At 43.0% G+C, this 17,091-nt stretch overlaps 2 protein-coding genes across 3 annotated transcripts in view; one reads left to right on the forward strand and one right to left on the reverse strand.

Moving 5' to 3' along the window:
• LOC122788848 (progestin and adipoQ receptor family member 3-like) overlaps nucleotides 1-12,960 on the reverse strand; it is a 792,623-nt gene extending 779,663 nt beyond the window's left edge. The window contains exon 1 of the mRNA XM_044055731.1: nucleotides 12,705-12,960. The gene's annotated coding sequence lies outside the window, so the exon portion shown is untranslated. The remainder of the gene's footprint in view (nucleotides 1-12,704) is intronic.
• The window catches only part of LOC122788849 (NFU1 iron-sulfur cluster scaffold homolog, mitochondrial-like), a 274,386-nt gene that overhangs the window by 43,388 nt on the left and 213,907 nt on the right, over nucleotides 1-17,091 (forward strand). The window contains exon 1 of one of the 2 annotated variants that reach the window (XM_044055742.1): nucleotides 745-879. The exons of the other annotated variant lie outside the window; for it this stretch is intronic. The gene's annotated coding sequence lies outside the window, so the exon portion shown is untranslated. Of the gene's footprint in view, nucleotides 1-744; nucleotides 880-17,091 lie in introns of those variants that run through there. 2 annotated transcript variants of the gene reach the window in all.

Here is a 17,091-nt window from a genome sequence, read left to right on the forward strand (position 1 = left end):
ATGGCTTCCCAGGCAGACATGAACTGGATCCCCTTGGAATGACACCAAAAACTAAGCCAGTTATTGAAATCAGTCATTTTCTGTTTATACTGTAGCATCATTCTAGGTGAGGGTAGTATGCAGCTCAAGGCTAGGGACATGCCTGCCTGGGACACCTACTTGGAGAGCTCTACCATGTCTCTCTTCATATAGTCCAGTGAGGTACATCTCGGGTCATTCACACTAACCGGAACTATGACGGAGTCATAATGGCACTTGTTGCTGAGAGACATGAGTGCATGAGTGAGTTGGTGAATCCTGGCAATATAAATAAATGTTTTGATGCCAAAATTGTCTTATACACTGCCTACTGTTTCCGCCCTCTCAGCACAACACCTCCCTATTACAGTCATCAAAATTTAAAATTAGAAAATTTTGTTTACTTGTTTCTATAAGAGCACCACTGTACAACTTTTGCTGCCTATTTCCTTGACATTCTAAGCTTCAAATGAGTATTGAAAGGTAAGGAATCTGATTTACTCTTTCAGAAGTCCAGCTGCAATCACACTATTAAGAAGGCCTTTAGTAAGGTAGTCACAGTGTTCTGGGACAGTCTTCCAGACAAAATTACTATAGCTAACAAAATTAAAATCCATATCTGAGCACACCTTCATCAGTGTTATTAAATTAATTTGTTCTGGGGACTACTAGCTTTGTCATTAAGCCTCCTCCTTTCTAAAATTTTATTTATATTTGTTTTCCAAGGTGCAGCACCATTCTCCATGGACCTTTTTGACTGTGGCCTGGAGCAGTGTCTGTTTGAGTGGCTTGCTCAGTCACACATTCAGACAGTGGAAGCTGAAAGAATCAAACCTTGCGCCACTGGACCACAAGAAACAGGTCATTAACAGCTCCATAAATCCTCTAACCTAAATGCCATGTTTTATATCCAGACACTAATTTTCTCATACTACCTTTTCCTTTCATGTCTGCTTTTTCTTCTCACTTTCCGTCATTGTTCTTTCTGTTTTCTCCACTTAATCATGTTAGATATGTTTTCACGTACGTATAGATATAAATAACTCTTATTTGCTTCTAAAATCTTTACATTTGTATTAACCCTTATTTTTCACTGTGAACTTCCAGGGATGTAGTTCTAACAAGATGTTGAGTGCTTCCTAACTGAAAGTTCAGGCATTGTTTTTGGTACTCAGCTGTATTTTTTTTAATTTTTGCTGTTCTTTAGCAGCGGGATGTGGTGCAGAAGGGGGTGGCATCATGAGAGCTATAATTCATTGGGTAATATAGTGGTTAACAAGATGCATACAGCAAAAAAGAGCAGGAGTTGATTCTCCTGGCCTAGGTAACAGCAGGTGGAATCCTCCAGGGGTTGGATTTTGGTCTTTCTCTTTCTTGTTTTGTTTTTCTCACAAGTTAGACATGGTTGTCCATATTCAATGTCTGGGAATATCATTATCAACTTATTGAATGCATATGCATTTCAAGGTATACATGACTATATTCATATCGAGTGTTTTAAAAAAGGCAACACTTGGGCATTAACATTGAATGTATTTGGCTTTTCATCGTCTGATTTTATGAATTTTTGTTTTATTTTTTTTTAATGAGTCACAATTTTGGTCGTATTTCATTGTATATACTGATATTTAAATGTGCACACATCTGTTCAACATCTGTCTGACGAAGTCTTCATTTTACACAAACTGTTTTTTTTTGTTTATCAAAAAAAATTGATCTGTACTGCCTTTTTATAATTTTATTTTTCATATTTTACTTCATACAGATTGTGGCTGTATTTTATTTAGCTGTAGAAATATAAAGAATGAGATGTATGTAGATAGAGAGACGGTCTTTGTAAAGGGAAGCTGTATTGGAGGTAATAGAATAGAAGCATTTAAACTTTACAATTTTAGGTAGGTGCTCTTTCAGTGCTGTATGGAAATTGTGGTGTCAGATGTATTTTTATTGAAGCAGGTAGGGCTTCCTATAGCTTGGGGGCTAAATTTAGAAAAGCTGTGATGACTGCTTCAGAGATGTTCTTCGTTTCCCATTGCTGCAGTCCTTACTATTGGGTATAGTCCGCATCCAGTCGGCCCGAATACCAGAGTGCGCATGACCGACGCCATATCGTCTTTTGCCGCATGGTCCGATGCAGAAGCAGTTTAGTGCAGGTTGGCGTTCTGAAATATTTCAAACCGGAGTTTCAGACAAACAGAGTTAGAACATTTTGTTTTTTCTTGCCTCAGTATTTAACGATGTCAGAAAGTGAATAACTGTATTTGTGGGAAACAGATACCTCATAGGGATTACCATACCTTGTGTATACCTTGTTTAGGGCCTGAGCACGACGTTGTTGGTTGCGCTCTTGTGCTAGGTTTAACAAATTAAGAGGAGGTTAGACTGTGCCAGGTTAGTGTTTGGGAAGCTGCAATTATAAAATGCCGCCGGATGCTCAAGGACAAATAGCCTAGGGTTGATGAACTTCGGTTCTTTAGAAGGCTCAGTGGAGCCAGAGGTTTTGCCAGGAGTTTCCATGGAGTCTCAGGCAGAAACTTTACTATTACAGGATGTGCCTTCTCAGGAGGTAGGCCAGGCTGAGGGGCTTCTCAGGTAACTGTTCTTCCCTCTCTTCCCAAGGTAGTTAGAGCCTCTCCTTCTGTTGCCAAAACTGAGAGGTAGGCCTAGTTCAGCTTCAGTGGGGGCTTCTCCTAGCATTTCGGGTTCTGTACCTAAGAAACATATGCTTAAAATGGCAGAAGATTTGATTACTATGATTAGAGGTTCTATGCCCCGCCTGATAAGAGGCCTAGGGTGGAGCCGAGTTTGATAGTTTTGAACAGTGTTCAGAGGCTTCAGTGTCTTCTGAAGACTTGCAGGAGTATCCTACTTATTCTGATTCTGATGTGGATGATTCCACTCCTACAGCTTCTCCTCCTGAGGATTTCTCATTTTCAGAGACTCTGCATTCCATGAGGGAGCATTTTAAATGGGAAGGCCAGGATTACTCTGATTCAGGAAAAGGCTTAGGGAATTCTTGTTTTGCCCCAGCATAGGCCTTAGCTATTCCTCCTGTGTTGAATGTGGTGGAAGATGTTTTGCAGAGGCTTCCTGAACCCTGACTCATTGCCTCCTGCTCCTGTTAAACCTGATAGGTATTATAGGGTGCCCAAGCTCATAAGTATTTGTTTAAGAGTCCTAGGGCGGACCCAGAAACTGTTTCTCAGGGGCCTAAAGGTGTTAAAGCTTCTGTGGTTAAAATCCTGTTCCCACTGATAGAGGCAAGGGCTTTGGATAGGTGGGGAAAGAAAGTGTATACTTCTTCCACTCTAGCCATGAGGCGTTGAATTGTCAGTTTCACATGCTAAAATATCAAAATTATCTCCTTTCACAATTGAAATCTAAGGTGGATGCTTTGGCGGAAGGTATTGAGTGTAAAGAGTTGCTGGATTTGGTTCATGTGTCTGAACAAGTGGGTAAGCATTCTTTGCAATGTGGTTTTGATGCTGTACAGGCCTCGAGGGTGGCTGCTACTAGTTCTGTTCTTCGCAGGCATGCCTGGTTGAAGGATCAGAATTTAGCTGAGCATGTTAAGACAAGGATTTTGGATGCTCCTTTACAGTCTGATGTGTTGTTTGGATTGCCTGTGGAAGCAGTTTTAAAGAAAATGGAGGACAAAGCTAAGTCTATGCAAACTGTTAAAGATTTTTTGCAGGTGCAGCCGTTTAGTAGAAATTGGCCTGCTAAGGGTGGACATATCCTGCTTATGATTCCCAGTCTAGGGGTAGGTCTAGACGCTCAAGGTTCTTTTAGGCCTAGATCAGGGAGTTCACCTGCTCAGACTTCTGGTGAGGGTCAGTAAACAGACCCAATGACCTGCCTTTTCAGCTGCCAGTAGATTCTCGTCTGGCAGCTCCTTTGGGAGGAAGACTGTCTCTTTTCAAAGAAAATTGGGATTTAATTACTCAAGACAGATGGGTGTCGGATATCATTCACCAGTTACAGGTTTTATTTCCACACAATGCCCCCCTTTCAAAGGCATGCCAGACGTTCCTCCTCCACAAAGAAAAGAGGCTCACAAGCAAGTTTCTCAGTTACTCCAGATGGGGGCCATTCAGCCAGTCCCTGTATCAGACCTAGGATTTTATTCTCGCCTGTTCCTAGTACCAAAGAAGGGGAACACGTGGAGACCAATTTTGGATTTATCTCTCCTCAACACTTATCTGGACATTCCCAAGTTCAAGATGTTGACGTTACAACAACTTTTACCTCTGCTGGGCAAAGATCACTGGATGGTAACTTTAGATCTCAAGGAAGCTTACCTTCATGTGCCTATAAGGCTAAGTTGCAGGAAGTATCTGCGATTTCGAGCTGGAAATTCTCATTATCAGTTCTCTGCATTGCCCTTTGGCTTATCTACTAGAGTATTCACAAAGGTTCTGGCTCCAGTGATAGCTTACTTCAGGCTACAAGGAATTCAAATCTATCCTTACTTGGACGACTGCCTGATCCTGGCTCAAGAAAAGGAAGACCTTCTACAGCATCTGGTATGTTATAGCAGTGCTAAGATGCCTTAAAGTCCAGTCTAGTACCCTCTCAAGACATGTGCTTTCTGGGTGTGAACAAACAAGAGTCTATCACTTTACTTCCATCAACTATCTCATCAGTCGTGCTGACTGCAAGGTCAGTCCTTCAAGCATTAGGGTTCATGGCATCTTGTATTCTGGTGCTTCCCAATGCCAAACTGCATATGAGGAAGCTACAATGGTATCTCAAAATGTATGGACACAGCACTGCCAGGATTTGGACACTGTCATTCAAATAATACCTTGCCTTCAAAAAAATTCTTGTGGTGGGCTCAGGAATGTCACCTAAGCAAGGGACTCTCTGTGACCCGGCCAGAGGCATCTCAGATCTTAACGACACAAGCCTCGGACATGGGAGCTCATCTAAATGGAAAGTGGATACAAGACAAGTGGCCTGCCAGCCTACAGCATCTACACATCAACATCAAGGAGATGTTAGCAGTCCAGTTTGCATTAATGGCTTTCAAGGAGTTACTTCTTCCAGGGCAGGTGATGATTCTAACAGACAACACAACTGTCATGTGGTACAACAACAAGCAAGGGGAACACATTCTTATCCTCTATGCAGGCAAGCAATGATTTTATGGGAGACTAGCTTGCAACTAACTCTTCAGGCAAGGTTTCTGCCAGGAGCACAGAACTCCTTAGCAGATGTGTTAAGCAGACAAATCATGGATCCCAGTGGAAACTGGATCTTCATGTATTTCAGAAATTGACAGTGTCATGGGGAACTCCAGACATAGATCTGTTCGCTTCTCCACTAAACCACCAGCTGCCAAAGTATTGCACACAGGGGTTTCATCACACAGCTTGGAAAGTGGATGCTCTGTCTTTCAGTTGGAAAAACCTTCATGTGTATGCCTTTCCACCTCTGCCTCTTCTTCCAAAGGTACTATTAAAGGTCAGACAGGACAGGCCAAGGATGATTTTGATAGCTCCAGATTGGCCTCGGCAACACTGGTACCCACTACTACGGAGTCTGGTAAAGAAGCCTCCATGGCCTTTACCTCTGATTCCCCATCTGTTATCTCAGAAGGACGGTCATCTGCTCAATGTCAAGCTTCACTCTCTTCATCTAACAGCCTGGCATATTCTGTGTTGAAACAGCAGGTCTCAACTTCCTCAACAAGTTTTAAATGTGATTATGGAAGCTAGAAGACCTAGTACAAGGAGAGAGTGTAATGAAAAATGGAAGAGATTTTTATTTTGGAGTACAGCAAAGAATTTGGAGATTTCTGAGCCTAATTTGAGTGTGGCTCTTCAATATCTTACTGAGTTATTGGACAAAGGTTTGTCCTTCTCTTCCATTAAGATTCATGCTGCAGCAATTTCAGCTCACTATGATTGTGACCCACCTTTGTTTCGCATCCTTTGTTCAAGCAGTTTCTTAGAGGGCAAAGAATATAAGACCCCGAGCTCCTACTCCTGCTTGGGATCTCAATTTTGTGTTGGAAAAACTTACTCTACAACCTTTTGAGCCTGCAGCTACTGAATTGAAATACTTGTCATGGAAGACTGCTTTTCTGTTGGCTATTACTTCTGCAAGAAGGGTGTCTGAGTTGCAGGCCCTTATGGCAGTAGAGCCCTTTTGATTTTCCATAAGGGTGGTTTCTAGTGTGGCTTTAAACCAAACTATTCATTTGCCTCTCGTTTTTGCACCCCCCAAAAAAAAGGGAAAAGATTTTGCACACTTTAGATGTACACAGGCAATTATTTAAGCAGGACTAAGGATTTTAGGCAGTCTCAGCAGTTGTTTGTTTTGCTTTGAGTTCACAGGGCAAGCCTGTGTCAAAACAAACTATTTCTAGGTGGATTGGCTTTTGCATTGCATTTTGTTATTCCCATCATGGCAAGGAGATTCCAGCTGGGATTAGGCCTCATTCCACTAGGGCTACTGCCACTTCAACAGCATTTCTAAGGGGTGGCAACTAAGGATATTTTGGAAGCAGCTACTTGGAGTTCAGTGCATACTTTCTCTAAGCATTATCACCTTCCTATCTACTCTAAGTCTAGGGCTGGTTTTGCCACAGCTGTTTTGCAAGGCATGTTGTCAGCTCCTACTTCTTTATGATTTCCCTTACCTGCTTTGGGATTCTACCCAATAGTAAGGACTGCAGCAATGGCGAAGAACATAGTACAGTTTTGTACCTACCATAAATGTAGATGTTAGTAAGGACTGCAGCAATGGAATCTACATTTATGGTAGGTACAAAACTGTACTTTTTTTTGAGAGGTGTGAAAAGAGAGAGTGTTAATAGGGGGGTTTTCTTCAATTGTAATGTGAATGAGTGTGACAGTGGATGTTTTAAATGTAGTGCACAATTACGTAAATGCATTGCATTTAGTAATGACAGGAATTGTGCAAAAGAATGTCATTTTCTTCGAATGGCAGAAAGCCACATGTACATTGTGGTGTACTATGGCCGTGGTGCTTCAGATTGAACCACTGAGTGCCATGACAGCAGCGCCGAGTGCACTGTGGAAGTATGACAGCAGCGCCGAGTGCACTGTGGAAGTATGACAGCAGCGCCGAGTGCACTGTGGAAGTATGACAGCAGCGCCGAGTGCACTGTGGAACCATGACAGCAGCGCCGAGTGCACTGTGGAACCATGACAGCAGCGCCGAGTGCACTGTGGAACCATGACAGCAGCGCCGAGTGCACTGTGGAACCATGACAGCAGCGCCGAGTGCACTGTGGAACCATGACAGCAGTGCAGAGTGCACTGTGGAAGTATAACAGCAGTGCAGAGTGCACTGTGGAAGTATAACAGCAGTGCAGAGTGCACTGTGGAACCATGACAGCAGCGCCGAGTGCACTGTGGAAGTATGATGTATCTGTCATAACTTACTAAGATGCTATTCCCTGCTGCGCTCTGCTTGGTCATGGGGTCACTACTTTAATGTGTCCTGAGGAGATCTAATGCTTTGAGTGCCCCCATTGGGGGGAGCTCAGGTGTGTCACCATACCTCTCAACCTCCAGCTGTGAGATTCAGGGGCACCTAATTAACATAAAATGTACTTAGTAAAATCCATCACTAAGTTACTTATCTCTGCAGTTTGCACGCTGCACTCACCATCTAGCACACATCATATGTTCAAGTCCTTTCAAGCTAAGCCCGTTTTACCCAGATTTTGACAATTTTCTATCCCTAGGGGAAAGATAACAAAAGTCCGCAAATGAGGTTCTGACAATTTTTACAGACTACCAGTGTCCATAAAGGACATGGGCACCACTCCAAGAGTGAATTTGTGATTTCCCATCCATTGATGCAGATTGTGAGTGAAGGTGATCAGGGAAGGTCTGTGCTTCACATGAATAGGAGGCCTATTCCAAGGAGGGGCAATCTTTGGGACACATGTCTGTCTCATCAGCATGATGTATTCATGTCCGAGATCAGGTTTAGATCTTTGGAGCAGGTACCCCTCGTGCAGTTAGTTTTGCGAATATGCAGCATTTCCATCACTGCTGAGACTGCCTTGTAGGTCAGGCACAGATCACCCTTCAGTAATCGGTAGAAAACTGAATACAGTGATAGGGCTTTTAATTGGTTTGTGTATGACGTCGGTTATACCCTGCACTTTTTTGGTGAGGAACGTATGAGATGCTCCAACTGTTGCAGGTGCCTGGTGAGGTACATGCCAAAGGGTGCATATGATGTCCTTAGATCTGGATGCCATGCCCGTACTTTATAAGCTGAGCCACATAGGATTTCCTCACCACAGTGGACACTAGGTCGTCAAAGTTCAGATATCTGAATACCCAGATCTTTCATCACTGGGTCCACTCTTAAGGGTGCTATCAATGTTATAATTTGCAGGGGTATTTGATTTTGCAAAGGGTATTATTATGCACTTCTTTGCATTTAGTTTGAGGCCATGGCTCTGACAACAAACATCATTTGAGGAGTTAATGATTGCCCCCAAGTAGCATCAGAGGCCATCTACATTTACCTTAACATCTGTGAAGTATATCCCTAACAGGAGGGGGCCTGCCCTGAGTCCTGTGGTACTTCACTGGTGACTGGCCTCTTGCTGGATGTGGATTCCCCATACTCGTAATAACGTGTCTTATCTGTGAGCCATTTGGCTATCCATGTAGTGATGTAGAGGTTTATGGCCAGTTTTGTTTCTGTATAATACCCAGGTGGGGTACTGTGTCAGGCAGTATGTACTGGCTTATCTTCATCGATGACACTGTTGACCCTCTCAAAGAGGTCCACCAGATTGAGCAGGTAGGAACTGCCCTTGACAAAGCCAAACAGGGAATCTTCAGAATGTAGACCCAAACCAATGTCGTTGTTTATCAGGTCCAAGATTATCCTTTCCATGGCTTGCATATGAAGCTAGTCAGACTTATGGGTCAGTAGTTAGGGTCTGATGATGGTCCCCCCTTGTGCAGAGGGATGACTGTTGCTGTCCTCCACTCTACTGGGACAAAACCTGTCTGGAGACTCTGGTTGAATAGAGATCTGAAGTGGGTCTGCTAGTTCATGTTTCAAGCTATTTAATAGGTACCCTAGGATTCCAGAACTGTTCTTTTGTCATAACGGACAAAGAAATGGTAGGGGGTATTTCTTGCCAAGTGACCAGAGGTTGGTGGGGTGATGAAACTTGAGCTGAATTTATCGCCCAGCAAGTTTGCTTTTTCTTCTCACTGAGTATGTGTAGTGCCATGTACAGCCAACTCGGCACATTGTTAAATGCTTCCCCTTTAAGATTTCAGACAAAACTGAAAAATACTTTGTGGTTATCCTTTGCTTTGGAGGCTGTTTTAGTGTCGTATAAGTTTTTGAAGACTTGACTAGTTCCCTGATTTGGGGTAAATGGTAATAAATATTAAGAAACGAGCATTTTATAATTGTGCAAGTGAAGGAATAATTTACAGCCTGAGATGTCCATGTAATAAATATTATATAGGAGAAAGCAAGAGAAGTTTAGCAACAAGGTTAAAAGAGCATATGCGTAGCATCAGAAAAGGCAGTGAATGTAGTCCAGTTGCTATGCACTTTCTAGAAAAACATGGAGGGGACCCGGGGGGGGGGGGGCACTACAGGTGACTGTGCTTGAACAGGTTTTTTAAGAATGATTTGAAAATATGAAAAAGCAGTTGAGAAAGAAGGAATCTGTATTTATTTTAAAATTTTATACTTTGAGCCCGGTAGGACTTGTCAAGAGTGTAATTGCAAATGTTTCTTGCAGACATGTATCTTTAAAATGTTGGAAATGTTAATTGATGTTTTAAAGGGTGATGTTTTACAAGTGTGTTATACTCTGTAAAAAGCTTGCCAAAGTGCTAGAGCAGTTTTCTTGTGTGTGACTTGCATTTTATTAAATTGTATTTTTGGAATTTCACTGGCTTTTTTTCGTGTGGTGGAAAGTATTTGACTGTAGCTGTGGTCTCTAGTTCCCTGATTTGCCTGTTGAGACTGAGTGATTTTTTTTTTCTCTGTTCTGCACCCTCACACTTGCTTTAGTCTATTTATGCCAGGAGTCCACCAGGGTGCCTTGTTTTTTTTCAGCTAGACCTGGGTTTAGTTTGAACAGGTACTGCATTGTGCAGTTTTTGTGGTTGTACAGGGCATTCATGTATACTTCTGCATAGACCTCCATGTTTTTGGGGCTGGCGAGCTTTAAAATTGCTTATGCTATCACTTAATAGAAGGTAATTTGCCTTGGAAAATTTCTGTAGGGTCGCAGGCTTTCATGGGGATTCTACCATTGCATTTATTTAAAAAGACACCAATTTATGATCCGATCTTACTAATGAGGACATTACACTGGGGGGGGGTGCAATACTCCCCCATCTTTGAGAGTACACTGTCAAGGATATTTGAGTCCCTAGTGGGTGTGCAGACTAGCTGTTCCAGAGCATTTGCATTGAAGTTCAGGAATTTGTTAGCCTGCATGTTAGTGGTCATATATGTTCCCCAGTTTATGGAGGGGTAGTTAAAATTGCCTGGGAGTAGTGTGTTGGACTGAATGGTAAGTGATTCTAGTAACATCAGGTATGCAGAGTGGTTTTCATGGTTCATTTTTGGGGACCTGTATCTAGTGATGATATGATGGGGGATTCTGTCTGTATCAGTTGGACATGGATTAACTCAAGCAAGTCGTCCTGCTTGACCACTCTAGATGTGTAGCTCTCAACCTTCCAACTCTAAAATGAGGAACACTAGCTCTCATAATGTGGAACAAATGGGCAAAAGTGGAACACTGCTTCAACTAGGAAGCATATAAGGTGGTAAAAATATGCTGGTTTTACTTGCAAAAAGATCTTCTAATGAATTAAAATGATTCCGTTCTATTTACCATGAATATCAGTTAAAAAACATTCCTAACACTGAATGTGTGACTAACCCCTTCAATGTGGAACTTCAAGGAACATGAAACTTTCAAGACTCAAAATGAGGTACATTTGAGAGGTAACAGTGTGAATGTGAATGGAAATACTACCTCCTCCTCTTCTTTTTTTCAGAAGGTGGTCTGAATGTATGATGGGCATTGTAACCTTGCACTGCTGGGGTGCTTTCTGTATCCTTCAACCACGACTCAGTAACTGCACAGATGTCAGCATTTTCCAGGGGAAAGGGAGTTTCCAGGGAGTGTAGTTTCTTGTTAAGACTCCTAACAGTGAGCAGTAGTACCTTCATTAGAAGAATCTGTTACGTTAGTAGTACCTTCATTAGAAGAATCTGTTACGTTAGTAGGCCTGTTGGTTTGGCAGTGCCTAAATGGGGGTGGATAATGCTTTGGACAGTATTCAAAAGCCTAGGGGTGACAGGTGCAGACATCTCCAGCAAAGCAGCATAGTCTGTTGATGTCATCCCAGGTTGACAAATACTGGATCCCCTTGGAATGACATCAGTAGTTAAGCCAGTTACTGAATCATTTTTGTTTGTATTGTGATATCATTCTTGGTGAGAGTAGAATGCTGGTCAATGAGAGGCTTGTACCTACCTGCAGCACATATTCAAAGGGGTGTATCATGCCTCTTCATATAGTCCAGGAAAGTATGTCTCTGGTCATTCACACCCATGTGGACTATGAGTTGTACTGCTACTTTGGTTTGAGTGATCTGAGTGCCTGCATGATCTGGTGAACCCTGGTCTTTATCCAGCCTGGTGAGGTGGGTGTCCATGTGTCTCAAGATGGTGTCAAGATGGTGTCTCTTGTGACCAAGATGTTTGAATGTATGGCGTTTCACTTTAGGGGCTTGCTTGAGAAGATACCATGATGTGTGTGTTATTTATTTTTTTTGTGTAGTGGTAATACCTTGGTTTTGTTTGCATGTGGTTTCAGAGGGCAGCATACCTCTGAGGTTTTGCTAAGTTACCTATGAGTACCTTTGCATATGTGGGTTTGTGTCGAGACCTTATTTAGTGAGGGGAAATGATGTGCTTGTGCTGACAGCCTGTCATTTGATTTATGAGTAAGAGGGTCCTGTCTCAATTTTCATAGTGTAACTACATCTCTCACATACTGTGTTTTTGTTTTAGGATTAAGTGGTGGTCAGTATACATGAGACAATTGTTACATTGCTTCAGGATGCCCATGTCCACCAGGCTGGCCACAAAGATAGGAACGTGCCGATTCTTGGTTTGAGTTTTTTTTACTATGGGTTTAACTAGGGGGAAGAGTGTGGTAGATTTACTGGACAGGGATAATGGCATATGGATGAAGAGTGGGTGCTACACTTAGTGTGGAATGCAGCTGTTCAACAGGGTGATGCTGCTCAGCTTGAAACTCAGATGCTCCTGGAGCAGCAGGGAGACAGGGGAAGGTTGCAAATAAACTTATTCTAAGGGAAATATTAACTAGATAGCATTTATGTCTGTACTGCTAATTGTGTGTTGTAGGGGTAAACACTGATGCTAGCTTACTCCTGTAACACAGTTAGCAATAATCTGTACCACACAATGAAAAAGTACATAGGCATACAGAAAATGATACCACTGAAAAAAAAAAAAGTACAAATGACATCTTTTTAAAAACATTAAATCCCATTCCATTATGGAGGTGAACTTAATGTTGTACAAAAGATGGAAATACAGTAAATAGCCCAGTCAGCAAAAAAAAAACAAACAAACAAAAAAAAAACGGAAGTGGTGTACTATATTACCTTTAGTAATTATTCCTGTGAACCAGCTCCAAACATTTATGCATCCTTGCAGAGAATGAATAAGTAAAAGTAACTGAGAAATCCTGAAGTTGAGGAGTTAAGGCCGACTCAGTTAGGTCCCTGGAGATGTATAGAATTGCAAGCCAGTTCAGCAGCATGGAGTTGTACATGAGTATGGCCAGTGCCTTCAGTCCATCCACGCCTTTGTTGTCAGTATTCAGACTTGCAAGCATAGACTGCAGACCTTTTATACGTGAAACCATGTCAGACACTGCTGCGGTCATCTTTAAGAAACATTTTATTAAAATGACACAACAGGAAGTTCGTCAAGTTCAGTTCTCTAAAAGCAGTTTTTAAATGGCAACTAGTGTCTCTGACTGTTCCTGATAGAACAACTGTTGCATTCGCAGCAGCACAGACAAAGTACAGTGTTTCAGCCTCACATTGTTACTGCTGCCAGTGCTGAAACAATTGCTTATTCTTTTTTAAACTGGTGTGACCCTCTTCTTTTTTCCTTTGCAATTTTAGCTTCTTATGCACTTTTCATGTGTACTGCGTCCACACGGTTACTTAATACCAGCACAAGAGCATGTGGGGGTGGTAACATTTCTTTAACAGCCTCTGGAAGCAGTACACTGCAAAGCACTCCTCTGATTGTCTGAATTCTCTATCTGGCATGTCTGTGACATTAGCCTTTTCTGATGTGGCACTTCCTCTATTATGTTCATAGGATCATAGGAGGTTGCTAGGCTAATAGGGCCCTTACAAGCCTAGCCAAGCATTTATCCCCAAAAAAGAAACCTTAGTCAACAGCTGTTGCCCCTGTCAGTGAGGGGCACAGGTGGAACCTCTGGGACAAATTTGTGGTTTCCCATCCACTGATCAAGGTTGCGCTTGAAGAGGGTCAGTGAGGTACACTGTTTGACATGTATGGGAAGTCTGTTCCAGAGACTGGTCAGCCTATGGGAGACAAACCTGTTTCTCCAGCAGGTTTTGTTGATGTTTCATATTAGATTTAGGCCTTTCGAGTTGGTAATGCACAAGGAGTTAGACTTAAAGGATATGGAGCATCTCTAGTAAGGCAGGGTCTGAGATTGCCTTGTAGGCGAGAGACAGGTCACCTCTGTGCAATCTGTATGATACTAAGTAGAGTGATAGTGATTTGAGCCTGTCCGCATAGGACAGCTGTTGGAGGCTATGGATTCTCTTTGTGTGGTATTTCTGTGGCCTTTCCAGTTGGTGCAGATGTTTGGAGAGGTACATACCAAACAGGCTGTTGTACTCAATTGTTGGCCTAATGAGGGAGGAGTATAGAGGGGTAATGACCTTTTTTTTCTGGATGCAATCCTTATACTTGAACCGAGAAAAAGGCTTTTCTGACCACTGCTTCTACATGATGGTCGAATGTGAGGCTGTTGTCAACCTGAGTACCCAGGTCTCTCACCACAGGTTGTGTGCTTAGGGGGTTGCCATTGATATGGTAATCAGCAGAGGCCGTTTTTTTGCAGAATGGTACGATAATGCTTTTTTTTTTTTTTTTTTTTTGCATTTAACTTGAGGCTGTGACTTTGGCACCAGTCATTTGTTGCTGTGAGACCCTCTTGCAGTATGTTAACATCATTTGGGGAGTCAATGACAGCACTGAACTTAGTCATCCGCAAACTTGGTCAGCCACAGGCCTTTTGTCTTTGCACGGACCTCTGAGAAGTAGATGCCAAACATTAAGGGTCCCAGGACAGATCCCTGGGAAACAACACTAGTGACAGGTATACTGTTGGAGGTTGAGGTTTCTATTTTGACCTTGTGGGTCCTATCAGTGAGCCCTTTGGCCACTCACCTGATGAGATGGGGATTTATGCCAAGTTGTGTTAGCTTTTCGATGATGCCCGAGTGGGGGATTGTGTCAAAGGTCTTGGCCAAGTCAAGATAAGCTGTATGTACTGACTTTCCCTCATCCAGAGCCTTGGTGACAGTCTTAAAGAAGTTAACCAGGTTTAACAGGCAAGATCTGTCCTTGACGATACCGAACTGGTGGGGTCAAGTGCTTGGAGATTGCCTGTCTGTCTCCTTGTTTATGAGATCCATAATAATAATAATGTGCTCCGTGGTTTCACAGATCAGACTTGTCAAGTTAATGGGGCAATAGTTTCCAGGGTCAGTAGTGGCACCACCTTTGTGCAAAGGGATGGCAATGGCAGTTCTCCACTCTGCTGAAGTGAATCCTGTACTTAGGCAGTAATTGAATAGGGTACTTAATGGCGAAGCTAGTTCTTGCTGGAGATAGTATCCATTGCTGTATTCTTTACCATCCGGTCCCATGGAAGCTGTGATGTGCATAGTGTTTCACTGTTGCAGTCCTAACAAATGGGTTATCCGGCTCCTGGTAGCCCATGATCGGCCAGAATACCAAAGGTAAGTAAAAATGACAGCTGTTGTAAAGGACGTCAGGGTGTCCTATACAAAAGGAGGCAGCCAACATCACTTCCTCAGTCTTCCTTGCCGCAGAGCCCAAAGCAGAAGCATTTTTGCACGAGTGCCGGTCAGCAGTTTACCTTTTTTGTTTCCAACTACGAAGCTGAAGTCGACTACAGCCAAGTACCCTGTTGGGGATCCTCTTTTCTTGCCTTAACGAATGTCAGTAAAGGTTAATAATTGTCTTACCTGTGGAAAGCAGATTCCCCATAGAGGTTTTCACTCATATTATTTGTTTAGGCCTTGACCATGACATTCGTAATTGTGATCTCTGTGCTTCCTTTAATCCGCGTACTATTCGTCGTCGGGCTAAATATTTTGGAGTTTGGCCTTAGTTTGTTGGTATGGCGTCCGCTGGTCTTCAGGCTTCGGATATCCCCAAGAAGCGTAAGGATAAGGACCGCGACAGGCTTCCGAAGGTCAAGTCCTTGGATGATAAGGTTGGACGTCGGTCATGTGGTAGCCAGTGAGGTGCCCTTGCAGCCCGCAGATTTTCAACCACAGGCCTTGGTTGAGACCATTTCAGAGGTCCCCAGGCCACTGGCTTCCATTTTGACTTCTGACCTTCTGCCTGTTGCCTCTTCAGCTGGATCTGGAGCCGCTAGGCTGACTCTGGTGTCAGAGGCCTCCGTTCTTCATTCAGACAGCAAGCTCATACCAACGACTTTGGCTGCAACTTCTGAGGATGCCAGGCCTCCTGAGTGTTTCAGACTTGCAGGTAAATCTTCCAGTCATAAGCCTGTGAAGAAACGGGCTCCAGTTTCCTCTTGTTCCCCTCCTTCTCAAATGGTTAAAATGGCTGATGACCTTTTGACTCTTATTAGGGATTCACAGCCTCCTCCTTCAAAAAGAGGTAGGGATTTCTCTCCTGAGACTTTGTCTTATTCGGGTTCTGATACTTCTAGTATTAGTTTCTCAGGCTTTCTCTTCTTTTGAGGATTCAGACTCAGAGGAGTCCATCCCTCCTGCTTCTCCTCCAGAAGATTTATCTTTTGGTGATATTTTAAATACTCTCCGGGAGCATTTTAAATGGGAAAGTCAGGATTATCCCCTTTCTAAGAAAAGGATTAGGGAGTTTTTGGATTTGCCTCCGCATAAGCCTTTGGCTGTTCCACCTGTGTTGCGAATGGTTGATGTATTTCTGGAAAATTCCTTGACTCAAATTCATTTCCTCCTGCTCCCAGGAAACCTGACGGGTACTATAGAGTCCGTGATTCTCAGTTTCTTTTCAGGAATCCATTGGCTGATCCAGAGGTTATTTCTCAAGGCCCTAAAGGAGTTAAGGCCACCGTTACTAAAAATCCTGTTCCTTCCGACAGGGAATCTAGGAACCTAGATAGGTGGGGTAAAAAGGTTTATATCTCTGCCACTCTTGCTATTAGGTCTACTAATTGTCTTTTTCATATGTTGAAGTACCAGCTGCACACCTTGGAAGCTATTAAGTCTAGGATAGCAAGTGTGCCTCTGTTGGCAGAGAGTAAAGATATGCAGGATTTGCTGAATTCTGCCAGTCTTGTCAATAGACATTCGTTACATTTGTGGTTTTGACATTCTAGAAGCCTCCTGTAGGGCTACAGCTACTGGCTCTGTTATTAGAAGGCATGCTTGGGTCAGGGAGCAGCCCCTACCAGTACATGTCAAGGCTAAGCTTTTGGATGTACCTTTGCATAAGGACAGTCTTTTTGGCAGCAAAGCAGAGAAAGTGCTCAAGAAGATGGAAGACAAGACCAAGCCTATGCAGACCGTTAAAGACTTTCTGCAAGTTCAGCCTCCTCGCTTTAGCAGTAATTACCCTTCTAAGAGTTGGACATTCCCTGATACCAGCAGACAGAACCGTTCTAGGACTAGAGGTTTAAAATCTTCTGGGGGACAGGTGGCTACCCCTCAAAGGTCTAAGCGTTGGCAGGCTTCATTA

Source organism: Protopterus annectens, chromosome 14.part0, assembly GCF_019279795.1.
Source record: "Protopterus annectens isolate FY-2018-M chromosome 14.part0, PAN1.0, whole genome shotgun sequence".
NCBI classification, from domain to species: Eukaryota; Metazoa; Chordata; order Ceratodontiformes; family Protopteridae; genus Protopterus; species Protopterus annectens.